We start from the raw sequence: 26,916 nt of genomic DNA, 5'->3' as shown, positions 1-26,916 counted from the left end.
ACCTAATCTCTGAGCTGCAGGGGTTGAATTTTTACTCCCTTCTATGGGTTGGGATGGAGGAAGAGAAGAAAGAAGTAAAATTTTAGTCTTAGTTAAAGTTTTTCTGGATAAAACTTCACCCTATATTTTTTTTGTTGTTTGTTTTTTGTTTGAGAGATAAGACCTAAGAGAACAGACTCTGGAGAAGTGGGTTGGGAAAAATAGGAGAGAAGAACATCTGGCCAATGGAAGAAGGAATATTCTCTTCTGCAATTTAATATCACATGTGTAGTTCTACCCAAAGCTACATCTGCTTGAACTTTCATAGATGTCACTTCTAAAGGTTTAAACTTCTGCCTTATCAGAAGTTTGAGGGGCATTTGAATGAGAATTCTGGGAGATAGGAAGGTTTCTACGTCAGTTTCCTGGCCTGACTACAAGTTAAATCATAAGCATCATAGAAGGGCTTAGACTGCATAAATGGCTGTGGAGGAGTTTAAGATATCTGCTACACAAGGCAAAATGCCAAGGTACAATGGGTTTAAGGTGTGTTTAGCTACCCAGACTCCTTAAGGAACCCGAGCTGTGTTTGAAGTTTAAAATGTCATCTGGTTTCCACAGCTTGATGCTTGCCAGACCCCAGTGCTATGACTCAGAATGGTGCATTGAGTGCTCAATTTGAAATAGGAAATCCAGTTTGGGGGGTGGTGGTGAGTTTTTTTAATGAAGGGGGAGTTAGAGAAACGCTGACAGCTCTATCTTTTAGTATTATTTTAAGATACATTTTCTCAGTGTCACTGTGTCTTAAATCTAAGCACCTTATGTCTAGTTAAGCATAAAGAGGTCCTTGCATACTTTAGAATTACTGGTTTTGAAGGGTATTTCACAACATTAAATAAAATCTACTCATGAGAACTAAATGGGGTTTTACGGTTGGTTGGTTGGTTGGTTGGTTGGTTGGTTGGGGTTTTTTTTCCGATTTTCTGTCTCTTTTCAAAACCATGGACAGCGGTGTGCGCGTGCACGTGCCTATGTGTTAGGCCAAGTGAGGAGTAAGGAGATGCTGCGTCAGACTCCCAGCTCTTAAAAGGATTACCTAAACATTCTTATGTGCAAATATGGGTATTCAAGGCAGTGTCCTCTCCCCTTGTTTTAGTAAAATGTTTAATTTTTTTTTTTTTTTGTCATTTGAAGGTCGTTATTTTATATGATATCACTGTGGTCATTTTGCATCCAAATTAATAGCTGCATTCTTATTAAGTACTACACAGGAACTAAATTCCTTTATAAACTCCAAATTAAATAGCCTGGCTTTAAAAGGGAGCATTAGAGTAATACCTATTTGGAGTTCCTGAGTGCCTCCATGTGGGATTTTTTCATGAAGTGCGCTAAGTGGGTTTATTATGTGAACACAATAATTCAGTACTATATTTAAGTAAATCAGATTTCTCTTTTAAATTTTCATGTGATTTTTAAATATTTTATTAATATGGCTAAGTATTTTAATGGACATTGGTTCTGATAAATTAAATATACTACTATGTTTCTATACTAGACTTAGTCAACTGCGTGACTTCCAAGGCAAGTAATGCTATTGTATATAGCCATATATATACTGCCTTTAATTTTAAATGCTATTATAGCAGAGTAAAGATGGCCTTTTACAATTGCTAGGATGGGAGGATTTAAAAGGCAGTGATATAAATATAGTTCCCTGCTGAGTCCTTGAGGTTATGTGCTATCTTCCATGGCTTAAGCACAGAATATCTCATCTAGGTACTAATAGAATGAACAAGAACTTTATATAGCCATAAAATAGCATATAAGTTTGAATTAGCTCTGATTGTCACTTCACATGCAGTTCTACTTCACTTGTAGTAGTTCTGAGTATTGTCAAAACCTGCTTCTGAGCAGAGGTGTTTGTTTCAAAATTTTCATTTAGTGTACACATATAAAGCAATTATATGAACCTTCTTGCTCTTCCATCCTGAAAATTAGGAGATTTCTCAAAGTGACACATATACATCACTGTGTGCAAAAATTTGCTCACATTCTGTAGTTCAGTTTTATTTTAGTAGATGGTTATAAATTTTCCAAAGTATCCTGTCTGCCCAGCTTTCCTTCCTGGGAAACCATTTACCCCAGTTTGTCAATCTTCTCTTCCCCGTGTCCACTTTTTAACTGGGGAACAGAAACTATGAGATCCCACCCTACCATGACTCTCCAGAAGTCTATCAACACCTGTTGTAGTGATGGATCACCAGTGAATCATGTTGGCTAGAAGGCAATTCAGAAAAAAAGAGGAGGCTTTTCTAATTAAAATAAAATGCATAAATAAATAAAAACCAAATTCTGCTTCATTCTGAAGTGGAGTATTTTCAGGACTGGGGCTGTATGTGTGTGTGTTGAATTTACTACTGTGAATACCAGCAGTTTCCATTTTATAATGAAGGAGAATTTGGTTACTTGCCCATAATCACCAAATACATTAAATGCTCTTCTGAAAAATTCTAGTAAAATTAAAATCTCCTCCTAGATTTTCTTCAGGATATGAAGCAAGTACTTATTGTGAAACCTGACAACGAGGCATTGGGATGGACTTCCGTGTCCTGTTGCTTGCAATCAGAGGCAATTATGTTATGCTACCCTTCATAAACACTTATCAAAGCAGCGTATAAGAAAAGGGCAGATAGAAATGCATGTGGAAACCTTCTCTTTTCTAGACTAATTGTATCTGTAGCCAGTTTATATCCTTTTCTTCTGTTTCTTGTTTCTCTGATAAATTTTTAAAATGCCTTTGTGTCCCCATTCTGCCATTTTTTCTATATAGAGGAATCAAGCTCTGAGGTTTATTGTCCCTTGTTCACCTGTGTGTCCTTCCCAGCACCTGCCCTGGTCAGAAACCATATTTCCTCTTGGCATGTGATTAGAGCTGTTCACCATCTTGCAGTTGAGCCTTTGTCAGTGTGTTTTTGAAGGTCTGCCAATCTCTACTAGAAATACTTTTCTTTTTTTTTGACAAATTTTAGCTTTTCCATAGTGAAAATATATGCATGGTTCATCATCTTCCTGTGACAGAATATTACCTTTTGCCTTTTCCATCATTTTGAACTGATAACCTCCCTGCTGATAGAAGAAACTACGAAACAGTTATGTTATTCCTTACTGAACTGTGATTCTCTAGATTTTTACTATTTCCACATAATGGAAGTAGTGGAATGTTTTTATAAAACACCTTTCTGTATATGGATGTAATTGTTGAGACTTCCCAAAATATGCAAGCTATTACTTGCTTAGCAATGTAATTTAGCTCCTTTTTTCACTGTTTGGTTATGGTAGGTGACTTCTGAAAGCAAATGGACATCATGGTTTTAAGAGAAAGCTGGTGAAAGCAATGAAGTTCATCCATGGACCAAAACCTTATTAGAAATCATGCTAAATAATTCCATTATCATTTTGTTAAATTTTAACAATGTTTTAATAAAACAAGAATACTGAGTACACAGATTTTATTAGCCATCAGTTTGGCTTCATCAGTATTGAAAGGAGTTAAAATGCTTAGGAAATGAGACAGGGACAATATACCTTCATTTGCAGCTTTCTGCCCCAGTAAGTATCTACAGGCAGAAGGCTTGCACAGAATGGTAGCGTTTTTTCCATTCTCTTCTTATAGGTTGTTGCTGGTAATATGTGTATTTCTCAGCCAACATGTACTTTTTGTAAGACTGTAAATCAGGTCCTATGAAATGCTTTGAAAGCTTTACAAATAGAAAAAACAACAACAACAACAACAAAAGCTGAACTCATCTGTTAACTCATTTGCTCCCTTTTTCATTAAGTCACAAAACAATTCAGGTGAAAAATACTAATGCCTGAGTATGCCTCTATGCCTCTTTTAAGGCAACATTCAGTTGCTTTCTTTGACCTTTTTATGTCCGATGGGGAACATCTGCACTGTTTTCGTCAAACAAGAACAGACTGCAGCCAGTGTTGTCAGCCTGGCTGCCTTATCTGCACAGTAAGAGCCATATTATGACACATGCAGAGAAGGATGTGGACTGATTTCCAGTGCCTTGTTAATACAAAGACCTCTTCAGTCAAATGACTTATATTGCCAAATGCAGTATTTAAGCCTCAACATTCTTCATGAAGTCCAGCAAATCACAGATGATAAAAGACAGGTGACAAAAGCTGGAAAACAGCCTGCCTTACACTATTCTAGAGAATGAGGAAAATATGTACTCAAACAAAACAAATCAGAACAAAAAATAAAACCCCCTCAATTCCATTGCAGTTGATACCATGGAAGACTTTCCACTGAGTGGTACTGGAGTGAAGGAGAACTACAACGGATGGGAAGGCTATATGAAAATGACAAGAAAATGACCCTTTTGAACAAGTCTTTCTCTGTAGGTTTGATAGAACAAAGAAAATTCATGGAGTGTGTACATTAAGGCTTCATTTTTCCTTACACCACATTTTCAGCCTCCTTGACTTGAACTCAGTAAATAAAGCCAAGAACCACTCAAACAATTGGAAGGTGAACTATGTATGCACCTGTAAGTATACACATTTTCTGCAGAGCAAGAAACAGCTATGACAGTGCACATGCATTTTAGTCATTGAACTGCAAACATAGAAACTGCTGGTACAGCAACATCAGATCTAGGAGAAACTTTTAACTAAAGCAAGAACAGAACAGATCTTGAACTTAGAACCTGCTATTTCAACCATCTGGCCTTGTGTACAACAACTAAGAAAATTTAAGCTATCTGTGCCAAGGTTGATGCAAAGTCAACAGCCCTCTCATATCTCATAATGCCTGCAACGTCTGTGAAAAGATAGGTCCATACAAGAACTTCTTATGTTGTTAATGTAATTGTTGTTGTGACTAGAGGTACCTTAAAGCAGTACATTTTTTGAACTCTGGTGATGTCCACAGTTTCAGTGATCAGCCCAGTGAAAACTGCAGAAGCTGAGTTAAACTGGGATATATACTGTGGCTTCATTTCCCTGTGTAAGCAACAAAGACCAAGACCTCTAAAGGAATTGATATGTAACTTCTGCTAAGTCTGACATTCACAAAACTTCAAAATGCTACATTGGCCTCTCCGGCTGTTGAATGTGAGAACTCCTTCTTGTAGTTGGACCACCAAGTGTGCACCCAAAGGACAGGATCCTGCTCTTCTGCAGGATTCTCAGAAGGGCAGAGAACAATATCAACTCTAGGGGTGCATCCCTGTTGCAATGAGTAGATATTATACTGTTGATTCCAGAGAAAAGAAGTTCATCCGTTAATTTTCACTGAAAGGGCTTGCTCATTTCTTGATAGGTTTTGCCATTATCCAAATAACAGTGTTCTGGCCAGGGACAGAATAAGAAAGTGTAGGAGCGAAGGGCTGCTGGATGATTGAGCCAAATATTTAGCTCATTCATTGAATTTTCCATGTATGTACTGGCAAATCACTTCCCAAAAAGTCTGTATTGTTACCTTAATTTTGCATAGGGGTAAACAAACAGCAATACAGTACATCAAAGGACGTACCAAGAATACTAATCCTAAATGTACAGTGATGGTGCAGCCCTCTCTAGAAGGGAGTTAATCATGGAAAAGATAAATTTATGACTTGGCAGGTTGCTCTTGCTCTTTTCATATTTTCTGTGGCTAATCAGAAAGCCACAGTATTCACTGAGGACCTACTTCACAAAGGTTCTCAAGCACACATTTTAGTCAGATCAAAGATACACTTAATCAGATTTTCATTTCAGAATAGACCCAGCAGTTTTCAGCATCTGGAGAAGTGCAAGCGTTCTGCATGGTTGCTGAGCCTGCAGAGGGGAAAAAGAGTGTGCCAGTTACAGACAGAAAGTGGATTTGTTCATAGCTTCAGCTCACATTAGCAGTATTACCTCAATCGTAACATTTTACCATCTTTTGCTGGATATATCACGAGAAGTACTTGTAAGCATCTCTGTACTCTTTCCTTCTCCACCTCTGCAAGGACTGCCAAGGTCATCCAGGTCTTACCTGTCTTGATAAATAATAAATGTCTCAATAAAGCTGAGATCCTCCTACTTTAGGTCACCATTATCCTTGTAGAATGAGAACCAATGGCTTGAAAACATTTTTAAACCTGCCATTTATTGGCAAATAAAGATGAGTTTAGATGAGCTCCTGCCTTACAGGAATATGAACATTGCTACACATACTAATGCTTATCATTGCATCAATAATATTTTTCCTCTTGTATTTTAAATAATTAAATAAAATCATATACAAATTCTACCTAGGTGTCTGTTTAGCTATTTCCAAACTGAAACATTGGAGCTTTCAGTAGCTGATAGGACTATTTCCTTCCCTCAGCCTTGTAGGAGAAGCTCTGCCTCTGCCTTTGGTCATTGAAGTTAAGAAGTGATAGGATGTATAGGATTCAGCAGCACTAGTTGGTGCCGTGTGGGTCTGTACTACCATTTAAAACAAGAATTCAGCAGCAATATAAAGAATGTAATTCCATTTTCTGCCTGGAAACAGGCAAACTGGACCTAAACCTAGCTCAAGAAGTTGGCACCTTCTTTGTTCAACTCACATTTCTTTCCAGCTCTTCTACATAGTGCGTAACTTACCACTCCAAAACAGAGCAAATGCTAACACTTTCAAAGATTGTGTCAGATGCTCTAGAGCTATTTGTATCCTATAAAGCACTGGTATGAAGTACTGCTTGCTCTACTCCTTGCGGCCTCCTTAGGGCTTCGTGGGAGTGCTCCCCTAGGTGATAAATCCAGGACTTAGCCTTTGCTCGGAACAAAATACATAGATTGGCAGGTAAATAACCCCTCTTTAAAGAAAATCTTAATAAGATATAGTGGACAGAACCAAATTCTGTAAAAATCACATGGGAGATCTGGAGTTGCTTTACTGAGGGGAATGGAGTTCCTCTGGTGCCCAATTTTCTGACATCCAAGTAAACATGGGTATTAATGTTGTTTAAAGAAAAATGTGAACGTATTGAGAGGAAGAGACCTTTCATATTATGGAGCTAGGATTAGGCTCCCTTATCTTTCAGCACAAAGGAAATCTAGATCCATAAGGCTGTAAGAAATGGATATTCTCATAGTTAGTGTGGGAATAGCTTTTCCTCTTAAAAAAGTACGTGAAAGAGTTCTGAGGCTTTTAAGAGAAAAATGCTGGAGTACACAGAAAACTACATTAGTTGAAGCAGGAAGCGTCCAGGGACAAATGAAGTGCTTGTTCTTATAAAAGAAATGCAAGCAAGGTCTTGTTCCCTCTCTCCTGTCAGGGAAAGTTATGTCCCAGCTGTGTCCCAGCAGCTCACAGGGAGGAATGAGATGTCACAAATTTGTCTGATCAACTGCCAGATCCTGCTTATCCTTGCCATTTGCATTGGGGACAGCACAGCTAATGTAAGCTGATTGCAAAGCACCTCTGGTAAGAGTGATTTGGATAGTCTAATGATCTTATATTTAAATGCAACTTATGTCCACTGCTAATTTTATTCCCTTTGAAGAAAAGATATTTATGCAAAATTACTTAGAATTTATTTATCTAATTTGTCAGACATGGCAAATTCCAGATACAGATGGAAATGAAATTTCTTCAGTGTTTCTGTGGATCCTTCAAGGAACTGTAGGGAGAGCTTGCAGTTTTCCCCACTATTCCCCTTCAGTGCTTATTATCTGTGTGGGAGAAGGAGCAGGTCAGTGTTTGCTTAAAAATTCTGAGTGATCCATGGGGGACTGCTCTTGATCTCACTTCAGTGTTTTATAGTCAAGTGCAGCGCAAGTGCCCAATCAAAATTTCTGATACGTTAGTCTAATCTGCTTATTTGTACAAGCATTCATCGTATTAAGTTGTAGGACAGGAGACAACAATGAGGAGTCCCCAGGAATGATGGGCCTCCTGCCTTTGGTTGTGTGTAGCTGTACCAGGGATGCTATGAGAAGCAGTACACAGCAAGGGGAGAAGCCTCTCTAATCACAGTGCCAAAGGCTTGGGCCTCTGTTGAGATTTGGCATAGTCTTTCTGGGATTTATATAAAAAGTCTTTTAATAATAAAACATTGGCAGGAGGAGCTGCTGTGACATGTTACCCAGGAAAAGATTCTGGATGAGGAATACTGCAAAATATATGTAGAGTACTTCACGAGCCACTTGACAGATGTGCTAAATTCAGGTGCAACACAGTAGTCATATGGCAATGCACTACAACAGTGAAGAAAAATATTATGCTATCATAATCAATGCTGATCAATAAATATTTAATATAGACCACATAGCCCCTATCACCTACTTTTCCCAAGCAGCTTCTTGGCCTCTCCACGTTTCAAATTTTTGTGTAATTTTACAGCGAGCTGTAGCTGCCTTTCAGCCACAGATATTTCAGTGGTAAATAAAGTTATTTTCTTTGATGGACAGAGAGAACTTCAGGCATTAAAATCAGTAGAATTTTGTTTTTAATGCTTCAGGAGCAGGCCTAGTGGTTTAAGTCCACTTTTTGAAAGATACTTCGCAAAATAAATACACAATCACTACAGTTATTTACATGGGGCTTTGAATAAATGAAATGACTGAATGTTATAATCTTTCCTCCTGCAAGCCATCTGACTGAACAAGGCAAAGGCTTGGTGTTGGGATAAGGGTACTTTATTTTAACTTACACTGTAAAAATATTTATATTAATTTTGTGTCATTGAGGCTAAACCTGGAGTATCTGTATCTGAATAAGTAGAGGAAAAATGTAAGAATCATCTAATTGTACCCTTCACAAGTGCTTATAATATATTCTCTAGATACCCAGGCTCACCATGCCCACTTCCTCTGAATAGTTCTCAGTCATTCAGATAGTGAGCATTATTTGGTAAGAATTAAAATTATAAACACGATGAATGGAATATTTCTGTGTCCTCTCAATTCATCCTCCAGATAGACTTTCTGAACCACCTTTTTTTCTTTTGATCCAAGACTTTCTCGCACATATCTTCATTTGTCATGGTGTGTGGTAAGTAAATATCACCTGGCATGAAAAAAATAAACGGGAAAAATAATACAATCAGAATTACTTAAGAAGATGAACTCTAGCCTATTGTAGAACTCAGGCAGAAGATGTCTTTATTTCAGGTTCTGTTAATTGCCGCAGTGCCCATGACAGTAGTTATATTTTACCATGGAAACTGATTCATCTTTTTATTTCCTATCATAATCCATGTTATTTGGTTGGCTTATCTGTGAAGCCTTTCTAGTCTTTATTTTTGAATTATAATTGTACATAGTCTTGGAAGTAAAACTTTTCCAGGGTTGTAAAAGGAAGAATAGTTTAAAATAAAGAAAATGTAAAGAAATAGTTTGCCAAAATGGGGACTTCTCAATTAAGTGAGAAACAGTACATTATCTTATTGAATGATTTCAATTTAACCACATTTGCTAGACAGACATAAGAATGGCTTTTCTGTGACTCTGAAATAGTAAAGTTTTGGAGATGATGAATACCAAACATTTTGACAACTGATATTGGATGAATTGGTGAATGCTGTTGCAGAATGTGATGAATGCATTACCGTATTTCGTGTCATTTGATTATGATTATTTTAAGATATGTATATGAAATCTCACGTTTGAGAATACAATTTCACAATTACAAAACCAAGACTGTAAACCATTTTAATTTTTAATGATGAAAGCTTGTTTTACAGCATAAATTAAATACACTGCTGCTGAAGGTAGCAAATGTCCACCTATTGGCTTGTGCCAAAAAGCTAAGATTATTGTTTGTGATGTTAGCACATGACACTCAATACAAAATTTTAAGAAATGTATTGTAAGCACTATAGCCATGTTTTTTGGCCCTACTTGATGTACCAGAGGACTATAAAGTCTAAGGACCTTACCACTTGTTAAAAATAAGTTAAAAACAAAATAGTTAGGGTGCAAAATGGCAACCTCCAAAGAACATTAGCTAAAAAGTTCCATTTAATTTAGTTTTGTTAGGTCATGAACTTGCCCGTTATGATCAGCACAGAAATTTGTCTTTAAGCTGATTCTGAATGTAAGTGAAAAAATTGAAAAAGAAGCAAATGCTGTGGGGAACATCCAGCCAATAGTGTGGAGCAGTAGTAACAAGTAGTAAGTGGAGCAGAGATGCCATGGGATTAGTGTGGCTGATGGATTTTACAGCAGGTAAAACAGTGCGAACATGTAAAAGTATAAATAGGCTAGAGGAACCAGTGTATTTTATCTTTTGTCTTAAGGAATGAAAAATCATTTTTAAAAGAGAAGACATTTTCAAATATTGAAAGCGTTATACTGATATAAGATGTTGTAAAAGTGGAAGAAGTTTCTGGATTCTTTTCTAACAGAAGCTGAAACATAGAAAATTGTCTTTGGGAGAATGATTTCTTCTGCCTTCTTTATATCACTAAGAAAGATTCATGCTGAGCATTTAGATTGGAGACAGATCAAAATGCAGATGCTTTATTTGGTTACCTTAATAGCTTAATAGGCTTTATGGATTATTACTCTCACAAGCCTTTTTGAGCTTATAAAATCCTACTGTATTTGCTCTTAGAAATTATGAGCTCACTCCCAAAAACTCTTACTTGCATGGGCACCTTGGTGAGTTGCCTGATTCAGTGCCAGTGATCTTTAAGGATCTGCACGATCTCTATCCTGTGCTTGCAAAAAGACTGCAGAAGACAGGGAAGTGCAAGAAATTCCCAAGGAGAAATGATTACTCTATAAAACAATCATGTTCTGCTCCATTCAGTCCCTTCCAAAGGATTTTTGCCTCATTTATGTTCATGCTATAGCTAACCAAAAAGCAAATGGATTGTTACATGGTAGATGTTAGTTGAAACCGTATTTAGTTAAAAACTGTGGGTTTGGGTAACATTGACGATAAAGAGGAGTTCCCAGCTACAGCAGGCACGGCACAGGAGTTACTTTGCCTGTAGGAGTGTCAGGCTACAAAGTCTGCTCAGCTGCATTTGAATTCAGAAAAACAGCCCCTCACAAGCAGGCATGAATCTACTCGAAGATAAGTCTCCCCTAGATTGCCATGGCTTTCCCAGGGATTAAGTGACACTGCCTCTGCCTCCTGAACTGCCAGGTGCCCATCCCTTCAGGTACCACAAGGTTTTCTAGCCTTGCTTTTTGTTTTGCCTTGTGATGTTGATCTTCTCATATTAGACCAAGTCTCCTTCACCATTAAGCTGATGTTAAGTCTGCATATAAAGTGGAATCTGTGGTCCAAAACTGATGCTGATGGGAGTTTTGCCATATGACTGCATATGAGCTACTATAGCTATAGCCCTGAGAACTTCTGTGGAGTTACTTGAAAAGGTATAATGAAGAGTTACTTAAGAAAACTATGCACAGCCCGATGATTCCTCAGTGTCCAGGTCTCCCTAGTTGGTGGGCTGCATTTTTTTTTTTTAAACACTGACAACTGTCTGTCATTTGGATATTTCTGTAGGCTTTTCCTCCGGATGTTTCTTGCATTCAGTGATGTAGTTCAGGGAGGAGATAATGACCAGCTATTGCTGTGAGCTTTTCTGGCTCAAGTAGCATAAATGTGTACACTGGGAGCGAACAGATAGGAGTCATAATTGCATCTCTCCATGACACTTACTCAAAACTAAGCCTATTTAATCTGCAGCAGATGAATGCATGCTATCAGCGGTTTTTTGAATAGTTCTGTAGATCTCTTGTGAAGAAGTGAGATTAGCTCTGCATAGCGTTTTCCACTCTGGTATTAAAAGTTCTGTCAGATCTGTCTGACCACGGCAAAGGTCATATGTAACTTTTAGCCCTGAGGTCATTGACAGACGCTAGAGAAAAATTGGCAGTTTTAAATAAAAATGCAAGAGGAAACATTTTGTTAGTGGTATAGACCTTATGAAAAGGAAAAAAAAATAAAAAAAGAGAGAGAAAAAAGGCAAGACTGAATCGGAAAGTGTTTAGAATAAAACAACCTCACAATCAAATTCTTCTTCTGAGAATTTCAGTCTGCAGACCAGGCTGGAACCAGGCTAAGAATCCTGAATCAGACCTTTTCTGCATGAGATTCTGAGTCCTTGTTCATTAAGTGTATGGTATTATTTTTGTTTAACATCCTAAAATTGTAATTATCTTTCTAGGACTTCAAAAAAGCATAGGAAAAGTTCATTTTAGTTCTTTTTCATTCATTTTTGTTCATTTTTTCATTTGTTCATTTTGTTCATTTTCATTGTTCATCTCCTACTACTTAAAGCTGAAGTTTCACTCAGAAGAGTGTAAGAAACAGCAGCTATCAAGAAGCCAATACCTTCTACCAATGACTTTTTAAAGGAACCGTTGAACTTGGTGCAGTCATTATTGAAAATTTTTGCTGATACCCCGGGGAAGATAAATACAAAAATATAGGATGAAATTTATAAGAAGAAGGTTTGCTTCTCACTGTATGCTAAACTACCTCTTGCATGTGACCACACCATCGCTCTCAGCCTTTAATGCAGAAATGCAACTTGCTTGCTTTAACTTGTTTGATCATAGTAAGTGGCTTATGTCAATCTATGTTTACAAGGTTGTCTTTACAGCAATAAAGCAGCAAAAATACCACTTTATAAATGAAACTGAGATTCATCTTCATAATTTATTTTCCTCCTGAAATCAGAAGAATTTGTAGTTATTATACATTAGGCATTAGTTTGCGTAAGTGGTAATTTAGACAAATTTGGAGGAGATAAATGACCTAGCAGATGAAATGCTTTTTATCATCAGCAAAAACCAACTGGTAGATTTAGATCACAGAGACAGATTTCTCTTCAACTAATGAAAGAAGGGAGCAAATTAATTAAGAAAAATTTAATTTCTAAAAATGTCAGGCACACACATTACAATGAACTCTGAGGTCCTAAATGAGAGAAAACAAAGTGCAGAGATTATTCTAATTCTTCTTTCTGTTTAGGAGTTCACATTGTGAGAGATAATATGCCTGAAATAATTAAACAAAATAGTGCTTCATTCCCAGTAGGAGGAATTACATGAAAATTGATAATGAAAGATTTGCTGCAAGGGCTTTAAATCACTCTGTTTCAATTCAATTGCAAGCAGGGTATTATTATAGGAAATTCATAGTGTAGTGATAACACTGAAGAAATTTGTCTTTCTAAATAAATTTGATGTAAGAGGAATCAAAATCACCACATCAGACTTTCACAACTCTATGTGTGACACAACTTCTTTTTGCAGAACTTGTGATGCAAGTGATTTGGTGTTTTTTATTTGGGACATTACTACTTATAGTTCTTTGTTGTTCCTTTTTATTTGTCTTTAGGTATTTTCCCGTTTTGAGGTAAAACAGAACCACAACAAGTATAAGAGGTGCGGTGTCTTTCTCCACAGTACTTTCATCAGAGGCATGTGAAAATCCCTTTGTAGGGTTTTCTTTCATGGTCCAAGAAGGCATAGTTAACTTTCTCCACAAATGTTTCACAATCACTGTGATTTTCTTACAAAAAGATGTAGTCTTAGATCTCACGATTAATATTCCATGTCAAGTGATTGGACTAGATGGTCTGAAAGGTCCCTTCCAACCTAGGCAATTCTATGCTTCTAAGTCACAGTTGGAAAGATTTAGCCAACAGGTCTCCATTTCTCTGGAAGACTTCTGTCCCATGTTTCCAAGAACTGAGATAAATTCAGCATCTTCCCCATACAAAATCAATGGTTAGAGTTCAATCTGCCGCCGGGTCCGTGGCTGCTTCTTGGGCAGAAAAGCAGGGCTTTCTAAGACAGAACTTTCAGGTTGTCAGCGTGTGTGCTTATTTAATAAGAGAACAGATAAGAAAAAAGCACCCCTGCTTCTGTGGGTAGAACACTTCCTCCATGGTCACAATAAAATCTGTACTTTTTGTGTTTTGGCAGCATTTTTGTCTTTTTCAGTTTAGTATCTCTTCACTTGTTTTCTTCGAAGATAACTTGTTATTCTCTATGGTCTAAACCAAAGGGTGGGCCTTTTCTGTATTAACACAATTGTAAATAAGGCTTGTAGAGTTGTGTTAATAAACTTATTTCTGTCAGAAGTGAGTATGTTTACCTCTTCCACAGGACAGATAGGAGCCCAGACAGCAGTTTTTCCAAGGTCGTTGGTGAAACAACCGGTCTGTACCCTATGCAAATCTGTACTTTGCTTTTCTCTGCCTGTGCGCAGGAGATTGCTTGGCATTGGCAATGCTGCAGTAGATCCTGTTAGTACACCAAAATCTGCCGTCACCCAGGTCAGTTCTGCAGTCTTTGTTTCACAGATGGCACTATTAATCCAGCAGACAGGACCAGCTCTTGTTTATTCCCAACCTGAACGAGCTTTCAGCTAGAAACGAGACATGAAAGGGTTTGCATCCTGTTATAGTTCCTGCTTTGCCATCCTTTAATGAGCTCAGTGAGCAGTTTATAATGTTATCCTCACTTGCCTGTGACTCTGAATGTGGTGGAGGCCAGGAGTGAAAGCATGAGGGGTGCGGAGGGTGGCTGAGCTGCAGCGTGACTGCTCTGGTGTTGTGTAAAACTGCTCTGGATTCTGCTCATCAGCATGGCCAGGCAGGCCTTTAGCTGGGAGAACCAGTGGCACAACTCACCATAATTTGTCTTAGCATTAAGAAAGCAATTTTAAACGTGTATTTTTTTTTCTTTTTTTTTTTTCAAATGGATATTGCTATGAGAGCTGACTAACATAGGAGGGACACGAAGTTTCTGAAATGCTTTTTCCAAAAAATAGTCTGGCAATTGATATTGCTGGAGCAGTTGAACTCTCCAGATCCCCAGCTTGGTCTGATCCTACTTGTCAGCGTAAGGAACTGGATCTAGAGCTCCCAGACTTCTCAGCTCTGGTCGTTGCAGTGTTGCGTGGCAGGGATATATGACTACACCAAGGTCTCAAAATTTCTGCATCTGGCTAAGTGCTGGGTGAGTCCCCGGGCTGAGCTGGCCAAGTACTGACAACCCTCAGGGTGGAGGAAGAGCCTGACCGTGGCTGAAAAAAAGCCCTTGTCATGCGATGTCTGGGAGAAGGTGTGAAACAAGAGCATCTCCTACAGATGAACTTGTATAAAACCACAGGCAGTAACATCCAGAGAGAGAGACTTTTTATTTAGTGGCATATAATGGCTGGTGCTTTAGTGACTCTTGTAGCTGCAAACGCTGTAGGATCGGTTAGCCAGTAAACATGGAAAACATTCGTGTTGCAAAATGCATCTTTTATTTTCACTGCGTTTTTCTTTATATGTAACAAATTATGACTGACACCTTGCTTCAAAGTGCTGTGAAATAAACATCACATCTCTTCCTGCATGCATGACCAGATCCTGCTCTCAATTCATTTAGCCTGATGCTAATCCCATGGAATTAATTCGCAGTGGTGTGAAATCAGACTTTGAGCCAGTTTATTTTCTGTTCTTTTGATCTGTTGGAGGTTTTCCATGCCAGTGTCTCCTCTACGTGTTAGTTCTTTCTTTATATTGATTTTACTCAGACTTCTTAATTTTTGGTGTGTAATTGCTACAGTTTGGAAATGGAACACAGTTAACAGGAGTTGGACACTAACAATACTAATGATTCTTTCACTTTCAATAAGCATAGTTTTGAATAACAAAAAAAAAAAACCAACTTTAATGTAAAAACCACTCTTCAGATGTTTCCGTAGACATCCACAGCAGGGATACTACTTATGAACCATATAAAAAGTGCATATGCACAGAGTTATCTACAGGAAAATTGTCAGTAAAGCAAACATGAGGCAGACAGAGTAAGAGAGTTTTAATCTATGTTTCTTCTCATTCTGGCCACACAGTGTTTTACATTTCAAGAATCAAATATATTTATTTTCTCTGACTCCCTTGGACAGCATTATAAGCACAAAAGCTGATTAACATAAATGACCATATATAGAAAACAATATAGTAAAAAGTAGCTTAAATTCATAAATTTCTGATTGGAGCCTCACAAATTCCCACATGAGAGAACCGTGTTTACTGACAATTTAGCTTGATAGACACTGCAATTTTTTGAAGTTCAAGTGAATATTGTGAAGAGGATTATGTGTGCATTATTTAGAGAAGTTTCTACATGCTTGTAGAATGATTGCAGAGTCATGTTGAATCAGAAATGTGGGGATCCATAGCAATGCAAATTTTCTATAGAACCCAAATCTAGTTTATGGAGTACTTCCAGGCAGCTTATGGCTGCAAAGTGCATAATGATTTCTGGCTTACCTTACCTTACAGTTTTCTTTATATGACTAATTTAGTTTTATTAAAGGTTTATCCCAGAGAAGGAGGTTGTTCTCTTTTGGAACAATCCGATTTTTGTAGACCCAGCAGTGTGCACATTACCTGAGAACAGGGATTTATGTTGGGATGTCGTTAGAGCCAAAAACATGCCAACCTAGAACACAGACACAGGAACTGGAGTTTGGCTATTAAATAATCAGCAAGTATTTATACTGAGGCTCAGAAAGTATTCTTGTTTGTTTTAATGGAATTAACACCCAGTATGTTTCATTATGAAGGCCCAGCATTGCTGTCAAGTCCAAGTACATCCTCTGTCATTGTGACTTTCACTTAATGCAAGCGTCTGTCTCAGATAAAGGGGTGCATCAGTCCCTGCAACAGAGGTGTTCATGATGGACTGGGTTTCCATGGGCATTGTGTGATGTGCCTGCCAAAGGCAGAAACGAAGGAGGAAGAAAGGCAGCAGCATGATGAAAGAAGCACAGGTTCTGGGAGAAAAGTCATGAGAGGAAAATACAAAGGTAGACTGAGCATCTGGGGAGCAACTGTTGGCTAGAAGGAGGCTTACAGCTGGGGGTAATGGCATGGTTTCCTGCTTGTGACTCCTGCATTGCTTACAGAAACCAGACTTTAAGGGTTTTTTTGTAGTGGAATGGGGTTACATAAAAAATTGATGGATTTTCTGTGAGTTTCTCTTTCCAATTGGAAGACCTTGCAGGTTCTGATTTTGCCTGGTGTCCAAATTAACGTATCTCAGCAAAAGTCTCCGCGAAATCTCATTGTTTGCAACAAAGCTCACTTGGCAGCTTAGAGGTAAAGAAATGCTTTTGTTCAAGGCTGTAAATGGGAAAGAGAGGTGGGAAGCAGGTATCAGCCTGAGCTAGGGCCGCTAGCTACATAAGCTGCCACCCTCACTACTTCACTGTGACTCTCTCATGCTTTCTTTTAGCTATGCCCTTCCATGATTCAGTCCTCCCTAACTCCCGAGCATCTGTTTCCCCTTAATGCCTTTTATTCTCTACAACTACCTGAAAGGAGGGTGTAGAGAGATGGGGGTCGGTCTCTTTTCTCAAGTCACAGGCGACAGGACAAGAGGAAATGGCCTCAAGTTGCGCCAGGGGAGGTTCAGGCTGGATATTAGGAAAAATTTTTTCACTGAAAGGGTTCTCAGCCATTGGAATGGGCTGCCCAGGGAGGTGGTTGAGGCACCATCCCTGGAGGTGTTCAAAAGACGGGTTGATGTAGTGCTGGGAGATATGGTTTAGTGATGATGCTCCTTGTTTGTTGTGTGGGTGTCTATTTTTGTCAGTTAGGTTGGCGGTTGGACAAGATGATCTTTAAGGTCCCTTCCAACCTAGAAGACTCTGTGATTCTGTGATTCTTTGATCACAGTGGGAGTTGGCACTGCAGGTTTACCATAAATATTAGGAAGCTGTTCTGGGAGGACCAGGCTTTGCAGAGGAGGGCAACAGAGCCACTGCTTCTGCATTATGTGTGGCTTCTGCAGGTATCTGGTTCATAGCTGCAGAGACAAATCAACAGTCTGAAAGGCAATGTGAAATAGCAGAGTGATGAAGGAAGATGAGCACATAGATTTTTTTTGTCTATCTTTTACTATGTCATGCCAGAGATAATTCTCCAAATGAGGTATTCAAACACGGTCTGGTCTAAGGTCTTGATATTGTAATTCTGCATTTAGAAACAGTACCATTCAGGTGTTTCTGCATCAGTTTCATCTCTTGATTCCAAAGGAGTTAAAAGTAACCTGGCATGTGCATGCTGCAGATCTCCAGGACACATGCCTGGTGGTCTCCAGAGTCCCAGCCTACTAAGAAGCTCTTTATTTCAGAGCCACAGATCTGTTTTGTCTTAATGCAAAGTAGACCATTGTAGAAAAATAGTTAAAAGGCAGAAGGAATCAAATTAAGACAGGAGCTGATGTTGTCCATCTTTTCTTCACCTGATGTGAATAAGGCAGTTTGTTCTGCTTTATGGTTGTAGATGCAATGTGGAAATTTGGAATTGCTTTTTTTTGTCCACAGCTGTGTCAGGCTCACTAGAAGTACAATGCTGGTATCTTATCTACAGAATGTTCTGTAAAACTATCCTGAGAGCTAGGTCTGGTGTGAGTTTCTGCCAGCTGACAATACAGTCGGCAGAGGTCCTGGTGACAAAAGGTCACCTGAAGGGTAAAGGCAATTGTGAAATAAGACAGAGGAGTGAGCAGAGCTTGGTGGAAAGGGGATGTGAGCAGGGCAGCTGAGGATGCACTGATTCAGCATTTCCTCCCTACAGGCAGTGCACACTTGGTTCTTCTTTACATCTGGTGCTGCCCATGTCCTTCAGGCCCATCTCCAGGGCGTTGGAGGTGTAAAGACAGTGAAATTGCAGCCTTTTTGCCCTTGTGATAAGTCCTCTGCAGGGCACAGCCAACTTACTGCAATGAGATTTATTCAGTATTTGCAAATCAGCATAGCATCAGCAAACACAAAGATTTCTTGAATACTTTCCTCTCTGGGAGTTATTGTGACTACTTTTAAGGCAAACTCTAAAACCTTCATAATCTGTAGCAGATCTTTTGTGGTTTTAGGTAAGAAGAAGTCTTGCATCTGGCGTCTTGCTAAGCGTTTGATATTTGATTGAGTTGCAAGAAAGGAAGAGCAGGCATCTCCTGGCTGTATTGTCTATGGTGTAGTTGGAGTTCAGCTGAAAATGTTCCTAGCCCCCTGCCCAGAATTTGCAGCTTGTCTCATGGGTGATTTTAATTCAGACATGTTTTAGATTTTTGAGAACTTAATCTTGTAACACTCACTAATACTTTCCCATGTGATATTGTTGATGATGTAGCAGCATATTAAACACTTTAAATCCAGGTATTTTAAAGCTAGCCACATAAATCCATACTGCAGTACTTAAACTGTCACTTGTGAACAAATGTTTTGTGTGGATGAGCATCTAATGATGGCGATATGTATGAGCAATGATGGCTATATGTACCTAGCTTCGGGTTTTGTTTTGGTTTTTTTTTAAAAGATTCTTTTGTCCCACTGAAATTTGCATAGATGTACAGAGCTGTGGTCCTAATGTGTATAATTTAAAAAATAGCAAAAGGTGACTTCATTGACAAGTCTTGAAATGAGGATAAGAGGACAATGTAAAGCTGCATAATTACTTCTGACACTAAGGTGATTAAAAACTCATAAAGTCCTTAAGCTTGAGCTATTACATTGCCATCCTAAGCCAAAGATACCTGACTTTAAGCAAGTTCAGAGAAGGTAAGAGACATGGGGCAGACTGTGACTTTCTTATGCACGTTGAGTAACTAAATATCATATGATTGGTCCTACAGGCTGACTGGAAGAGCCCTATTTCATATAATGGTATGCATAAAAATCTGGAATTAAGTCGGTTGACCTAATATTAGCATGTGATTTAGCAACTGATACCTTAAACCATCCATTTTTCACTGCACAAATCAGCCAAGATGCATCTCTTCTGAACAGTTATGAGGATTCACTGTGTGTATGCACATTGGGTAATTGCATGAACAGACCAGCATAGAAGAGGCAACTGATCCGAATGAACAAAGCCATTTTGCTTTGCCCAGGGCTACGACTTTTACACTAGGTGCATGTAAACAAGCAGTTGTAAATGGAGCCAGGTATCTCCATTTGATGGTCCATCTCAATGTCTTTGAAGGTTCAATCTTAGTTTAATAAATTGGTTTTTTTAATGAGTAAGACAGGCTTAATTTTGAATATGGTTCTTGTGAATCATATTTATTTTATTCAACAATACAGAAGTCTGCTTCCTGAGGTAGAATTTCCTGTTTTACTTTACTTTTAGGAAAAAGAAAGCTGAAAGGAAGGAAAAAGGAAAGCAAAGTGAAAGGGAATTTTAGTTTATTTTTCTACAGTGTGCTTGCTAAAGATTTTCCCTCTGTTTTAAGTAAGATCCAATGTCCTGTCCTCAGTTCACAGTCTGGATTCAGGTAGTGATCTATTAAGCAGTTGTATGTAAGTTAAAATCCTTACCATCAGTTTGCTATAACTTAAATATGGAAATATTGCCCTACAGCCATTTTCTACATAATGAATCCAGAGAGTGGGGTAGTGAGTTGTGTCCCCTGCAGTTAGTAAGCTCTACTGGCCCCATTGCAGCACCTGTCAGAACTTCTGCATACTCTGGTGGTGATGGTCAACTTTTCAATGCCATGGATATCTAGAGGAATTTTAGTTCAAGTATATTGAGATCACTAGGACTTGCACTCTTCAGCTTCTGGCTGGCCATATAAAGCCTACCCATGGAGTAGGCAGGGGTTACAACATGGGATTGTTTTGGAGTATTTACAGAAAGGAGGTCTAAGGGAGTCTAATTTGGTAAAATCCAAAGATGTGTGTATTCAGAGAACTATATAAAATAATACCTAAGTTCATTTTTTTTTGTTCCTTCACTGCACTCATTAGGCTTACATCTGAAATTTGCTGAGTTTGTTGCTTTGGATTTTAGTTACTTAGTTATGCAACCTAATCTGTCATATAATTTCAACTAAATACAGAACAGTTTTATTCCAAGTACATTACTAGCACTCCTTAGGATACTTTTTAGAAATGATCTGGATACTCTTCAGTTAACTAGATTGACTTCAGGGGCTGTCTTTGAAATGCAGTTTTCCTGCAGTTCAGCCTAACAAAAAAATCCACAGACCTTAAGCATAAGTGTCTTGCAAAGATTAGAGAGTCCTGTGCACCTAGAAAGCTATCACCTGTAATGTACTTCAGGACTGAAAAGCAGTGACTCACTGATAGGTATAAAATTGCCCAGTCCAGATGTGGCTTTTGAAAACAGGCATAAAAGAGGGTAGCAGAAGTCCTTCACTGTGAAATCTTGAGACAATTTAGCAAAATCCTATCAGGGCAAATACTCTGCAATAACTGGAGACACCATATTGCATTGAGCACCACGCTGCCAGCCACAATAAATCATGAACTTTCATTATTCCCATAAAAGCTGATTTAAAAAAAAAAAAAAGTGCTTTTTACTTACAGTATTTAGAAAAGATTTAGCAAGCAGAAAAAAGATGTGAACCCACACTGTAGAAAGGGCATTGAAATCCATTTATGTTTTCACATGCTGTTGTTTGACAGCCTGCTTTTCTTATGCTAGGAGAAGAGGTTGGGCAGTCCAGTTTGCTAATTGTTTCAGGCTATTGAATCTGTAAGATGGAAACTTCTACCAGAACAGCAACTCCTAGAGCTGCAGGCAATCAGCTCTCTGACCAATCTGATAACCTTCTATGATATTATAACTGGATGGCTGGATGAGGGGAGAGCAGCAGATGTCGTCTACCTTGACTTCAGCAAGGCTTTTGACACTGTCTCCTATAACAACCTCCTTAGGAAACGGAGGAAGTGTGGGCTAGATGAGGGGGCAGTGAGGTGGATTGAGAGGTGCTGTGTGACAGAACTCAGAGGGTTGTCATTAATGGAGCAGGGTTGAGTTGGAGGCCTGTAACCAGTGGTGTCCCCCAGGGGTCAATACTTGGTCCAGTTTTGTTCAACATATTCATCAGTGACCTAGATGAGCAGACAGAGTGTATCCTCAGCAAGTTCACTGATGATACCAAACTGAGAGGGCTCCAGAGGGCTGTGCTGCCATACAGTGTGACCTGGACAGGCTGGAGAGCTGGGCAGAGAAGAACCTAATGAGGTTCAACAAGGGCAAGTAGAAGGTCCTTCACCTGGGAAGGAAGAATGCCAGACACCAATATAGGTTAGGGATGGACCTGCTAGAAAGTCTACTTCACTGTGACTCTCTCATGCTTTCTTTTAGCTATGCCCTTCCATGATTCAGTCCTCCCTAACTCCCGAGCATCTGTTTCCCCTTAATGCCTTTTATTCTCTACAACTACCTGAAAGGAGGGTGTAGAGAGATGGGGGTCGGTCTCTTTTCTCAAGTCACAGGCGACAGGACAAGAGGAAATGGCCTCAAGTTGCGCCAGGGGAGGTTCAGGCTGGATATTAGGAAAAATTTTTTCACTGAAAGGGTTATCAGCCATTGGAATGGGCTGCCCAGGGAGGTGGTTGAGGCACCATCCCTGGAGGTGTTCAAAAGACGGGTTGATGTAGTGCTGGGAGATATGGTTTAGTGATGATGCTCCTTGTTTGTTGTGTGGGTGTCTATTTTTGTCAGTTAGGTTGGCGGTTGGACAAGATGATCTTTAAGGTCCCTTCCAACCTAGAAGACTCTGTGATTCTGTGATTCTTTGATCACAGTGGGAGTTGGCACTGCAGGTTTACCATAAATATTAGGAAGCTGTTCTGGGAGGACCAGGCTTTGCAGAGGAGGGCAACAGAGCCACTGCTTCTGCATTATGTGTGGCTTCTGCAGGTATCTGGTTCATAGCTGCAGAGACAAATCAACAGTCTGAAAGGCAATGTGAAATAGCAGAGTGATGAAGGAAGATGAGCACATAGATTTTTTTTGTCTATCTTTTACTATGTCATGCCAGAGATAATTCTCCAAATGAGGTATTCAAACACGGTCTGGTCTAAGGTCTTGATATTGTAATTCTGCATTTAGAAACAGTACCATTCAGGTGTTTCTGCATCAGTTTCATCTCTTGATTCCAAAGGAGTTAAAAGTAACCTGGCATGTGCATGCTGCAGATCTCCAGGACACATGCCTGGTGGTCTCCAGAGTCCCAGCCTACTAAGAAGCTCTTTATTTCAGAGCCACAGATCTGTTTTGTCTTAATGCAAAGTAGACCATTGTAGAAAAATAGTTAAAAGGCAGAAGGAATCAAATTAAGACAGGAGCTGATGTTGTCCATCTTTTCTTCACCTGATGTGAATAAGGCAGTTTGTTCTGCTTTATGGTTGTAGATGCAATGTGGAAATTTGGAATTGCTTTTTTTTGTCCACAGCTGTGTCAGGCTCACTAGAAGTACAATGCTGGTATCTTATCTACAGAATGTTCTGTAAAACTATCCTGAGAGCTAGGTCTGGTGTGAGTTTCTGCCAGCTGACAATACAGTCGGCAGAGGTCCTGGTGACAAAAGGTCACCTGAAGGGTAAAGGCAATTGTGAAATAAGACAGAGGAGTGAGCAGAGCTTGGTGGAAAGGGGATGTGAGCAGGGCAGCTGAGGATGCACTGATTCAGCATTTCCTCCCTACAGGCAGTGCACACTTGGTTCTTCTTTACATCTGGTGCTGCCCATGTCCTTCAGGCCCATCTCCAGGGCGTTGGAGGTGTAAAGACAGTGAAATTGCAGCCTTTTTGCCCTTGTGATAAGTCCTCTGCAGGGCACAGCCAACTTACTGCAATGAGATTTATTCAGTATTTGCAAATCAGCATAGCATCAGCAAACACAAAGATTTCTTGAATACTTTCCTCTCTGGGAGTTATTGTGACTACTTTTAAGGCAAACTCTAAAACCTTCATAATCTGTAGCAGATCTTTTGTGGTTTTAGGTAAGAAGAAGTCTTGCATCTGGCGTCTTGCTAAGCGTTTGATATTTGATTGAGTTGCAAGAAAGGAAGAGCAGGCATCTCCTGGCTGTATTGTCTATGGTGTAGTTGGAGTTCAGCTGAAAATGTTCCTAGCCCCCTGCCCAGAATTTGCAGCTTGTCTCATGGGTGATTTTAATTCAGACATGTTTTAGATTTTTGAGAACTTAATCTTGTAACACTCACTAATACTTTCCCATGTGATATTGTTGATGATGTAGCAGCATATTAAACACTTTAAATCCAGGTATTTTAAAGCTAGCCACATAAATCCATACTGCAGTACTTAAACTGTCACTTGTGAACAAATGTTTTGTGTGGATGAGCATCTAATGATGGCGATATGTATGAGCAATGATGGCTATATGTACCTAGCTTCGGGTTTTGTTTTGGTTTTTTTTTAAAAGATTCTTTTGTCCCACTGAAATTTGCATAGATGTACAGAGCTGTGGTCCTAATGTGTATAATTTAAAAAATAGCAAAAGGTGACTTCATTGACAAGTCTTGAAATGAGGATAAGAGGACAATGTAAAGCTGCATAATTACTTCTGACACTAAGGTGATTAAAAACTCATAAAGTCCTTAAGCTTGAGCTATTACATTGCCATCCTAAGCCAAAGATACCTGACTTTAAGCAAGTTCAGAGAAGGTAAGAGACATGGGGCAGACTGTGACTTTCTTATGCACGTTGAGTAACTAAATATCATATGATTGGTCCTACAGGCTGACTGGAAGAGCCCTATTTCATATAATGGTATGCATAAAAATCTGGAATTAAGTCGGTTGACCTAATATTAGCATGTGATTTAGCAACTGATACCTTAAACCATCCATTTTTCACTGCACAAATCAGCCAAGATGCATCTCTTCTGAACAGTTATGAGGATTCACTGTGTGTATGCACATTGGGTAATTGCATGAACAGACCAGCATAGAAGAGGCAACTGATCCGAATGAACAAAGCCATTTTGCTTTGCCCAGGGCTACGACTTTTACACTAGGTGCATGTAAACAAGCAGTTGTAAATGGAGCCAGGTATCTCCATTTGATGGTCCATCTCAATGTCTTTGAAGGTTCAATCTTAGTTTAATAAATTGGTTTTTTTAATGAGTAAGACAGGCTTAATTTTGAATATGGTTCTTGTGAATCATATTTATTTTATTCAACAATACAGAAGTCTGCTTCCTGAGGTAGAATTTCCTGTTTTACTTTACTTTTAGGAAAAAGAAAGCTGAAAGGAAGGAAAAAGGAAAGCAAAGTGAAAGGGAATTTTAGTTTATTTTTCTACAGTGTGCTTGCTAAAGATTTTCCCTCTGTTTTAAGTAAGATCCAATGTCCTGTCCTCAGTTCACAGTCTGGATTCAGGTAGTGATCTATTAAGCAGTTGTATGTAAGTTAAAATCCTTACCATCAGTTTGCTATAACTTAAATATGGAAATATTGCCCTACAGCCATTTTCTACATAATGAATCCAGAGAGTGGGGTAGTGAGTTGTGTCCCCTGCAGTTAGTAAGCTCTACTGGCCCCATTGCAGCACCTGTCAGAACTTCTGCATACTCTGGTGGTGATGGTCAACTTTTCAATGCCATGGATATCTAGAGGAATTTTAGTTCAAGTATATTGAGATCACTAGGACTTGCACTCTTCAGCTTCTGGCTGGCCATATAAAGCCTACCCATGGAGTAGGCAGGGGTTACAACATGGGATTGTTTTGGAGTATTTACAGAAAGGAGGTCTAAGGGAGTCTAATTTGGTAAAATCCAAAGATGTGTGTATTCAGAGAACTATATAAAATAATACCTAAGTTCATTTTTTTTTGTTCCTTCACTGCACTCATTAGGCTTACATCTGAAATTTGCTGAGTTTGTTGCTTTGGATTTTAGTTACTTAGTTATGCAACCTAATCTGTCATATAATTTCAACTAAATACAGAACAGTTTTATTCCAAGTACATTACTAGCACTCCTTAGGATACTTTTTAGAAATGATCTGGATACTCTTCAGTTAACTAGATTGACTTCAGGGGCTGTCTTTGAAATGCAGTTTTCCTGCAGTTCAGCCTAACAAAAAAATCCACAGACCTTAAGCATAAGTGTCTTGCAAAGATTAGAGAGTCCTGTGCACCTAGAAAGCTATCACCTGTAATGTACTTCAGGACTGAAAAGCAGTGACTCACTGATAGGTATAAAATTGCCCAGTCCAGATGTGGCTTTTGAAAACAGGCATAAAAGAGGGTAGCAGAAGTCCTTCACTGTGAAATCTTGAGACAATTTAGCAAAATCCTATCAGGGCAAATACTCTGCAATAACTGGAGACACCATATTGCATTGAGCACCACGCTGCCAGCCACAATAAATCATGAACTTTCATTATTCCCATAAAAGCTGATTTAAAAAAAAAAAAAAGTGCTTTTTACTTACAGTATTTAGAAAAGATTTAGCAAGCAGAAAAAAGATGTGAACCCACACTGTAGAAAGGGCATTGAAATCCATTTATGTTTTCACATGCTGTTGTTTGACAGCCTGCTTTTCTTATGCTAGGAGAAGAGGTTGGGCAGTCCAGTTTGCTAATTGTTTCAGGCTATTGAATCTGTAAGATGGAAACTTCTACCAGAACAGCAACTCCTAGAGCTGCAGGCAATCAGCTCTCTGACCAATCTGATAACCTTCTATGATATTATAACTGGATGGCTGGATGAGGGGAGAGCAGCAGATGTCGTCTACCTTGACTTCAGCAAGGCTTTTGACACTGTCTCCTATAACAACCTCCTTAGGAAACGGAGGAAGTGTGGGCTAGATGAGGGGGCAGTGAGGTGGGTTGAGAGGTGCTGTGTGACAGAACTCAGAGGGTTGTCATTAATGGAGCAGGGTTGAGTTGGAGGCCTGTAACCAGTGGTGTCCCCCAGGGGTCAATACTTGGTCCAGTTTTGTTCAACATATTCATCAGTGACCTAGATGAGCAGACAGAGTGTATCCTCAGCAAGTTCACTGATGATACCAAACTGAGAGGGCCGGCTGACACTCCAGAGGGCTGTGCCGCCGTCCAGCGTGACCTGGACAGGCTGGAGAGCTGGGCAGAGAGGAACCTCATGAGGGTCAACAAGGGCAAGTGTAGGGTCCTGCATTTGGGAAGGAAGAATGCCAGACACCAA

The 26,916-nt window shown here is 39.2% G+C and overlaps 1 protein-coding gene and 1 long non-coding RNA gene across 5 annotated transcripts in view; one reads left to right on the top strand and one right to left on the bottom strand.

The window, feature by feature from the left end:
* The window catches only part of SLC24A2 (solute carrier family 24 (sodium/potassium/calcium exchanger), member 2), a 120,246-nt gene that overhangs the window by 28,376 nt on the left and 64,954 nt on the right, over positions 1–26,916 (top strand). The window lies entirely within an intron of this gene.
* The window catches only part of LOC106894110, a 31,853-nt gene continuing 8,232 nt past the window's right edge, over positions 3,296–26,916 (bottom strand). Inside the window, exons 2-3 of one of the 2 annotated variants that reach the window (XR_001413217.1) lie at positions 5,909–6,011; positions 3,296–5,808 (exon numbers count right to left, since the gene is read on the bottom strand). This is a non-coding gene — a long non-coding RNA (uncharacterized LOC106894110). The remainder of the gene's footprint in view (positions 5,809–5,908; positions 6,012–26,916) is intronic. The other variant, XR_001413216.1, reaches the window with a different exon arrangement.

Source organism: Calidris pugnax, unplaced genomic scaffold (genome assembly GCF_001431845.1).
Source record: "Calidris pugnax isolate Ruff unplaced genomic scaffold, ASM143184v1 scaffold208, whole genome shotgun sequence".
NCBI lineage: Eukaryota > Metazoa > Chordata > Aves > Charadriiformes > Scolopacidae > Calidris > Calidris pugnax.
This window is presented reverse-complemented; position numbering and strand designations above follow the sequence as displayed.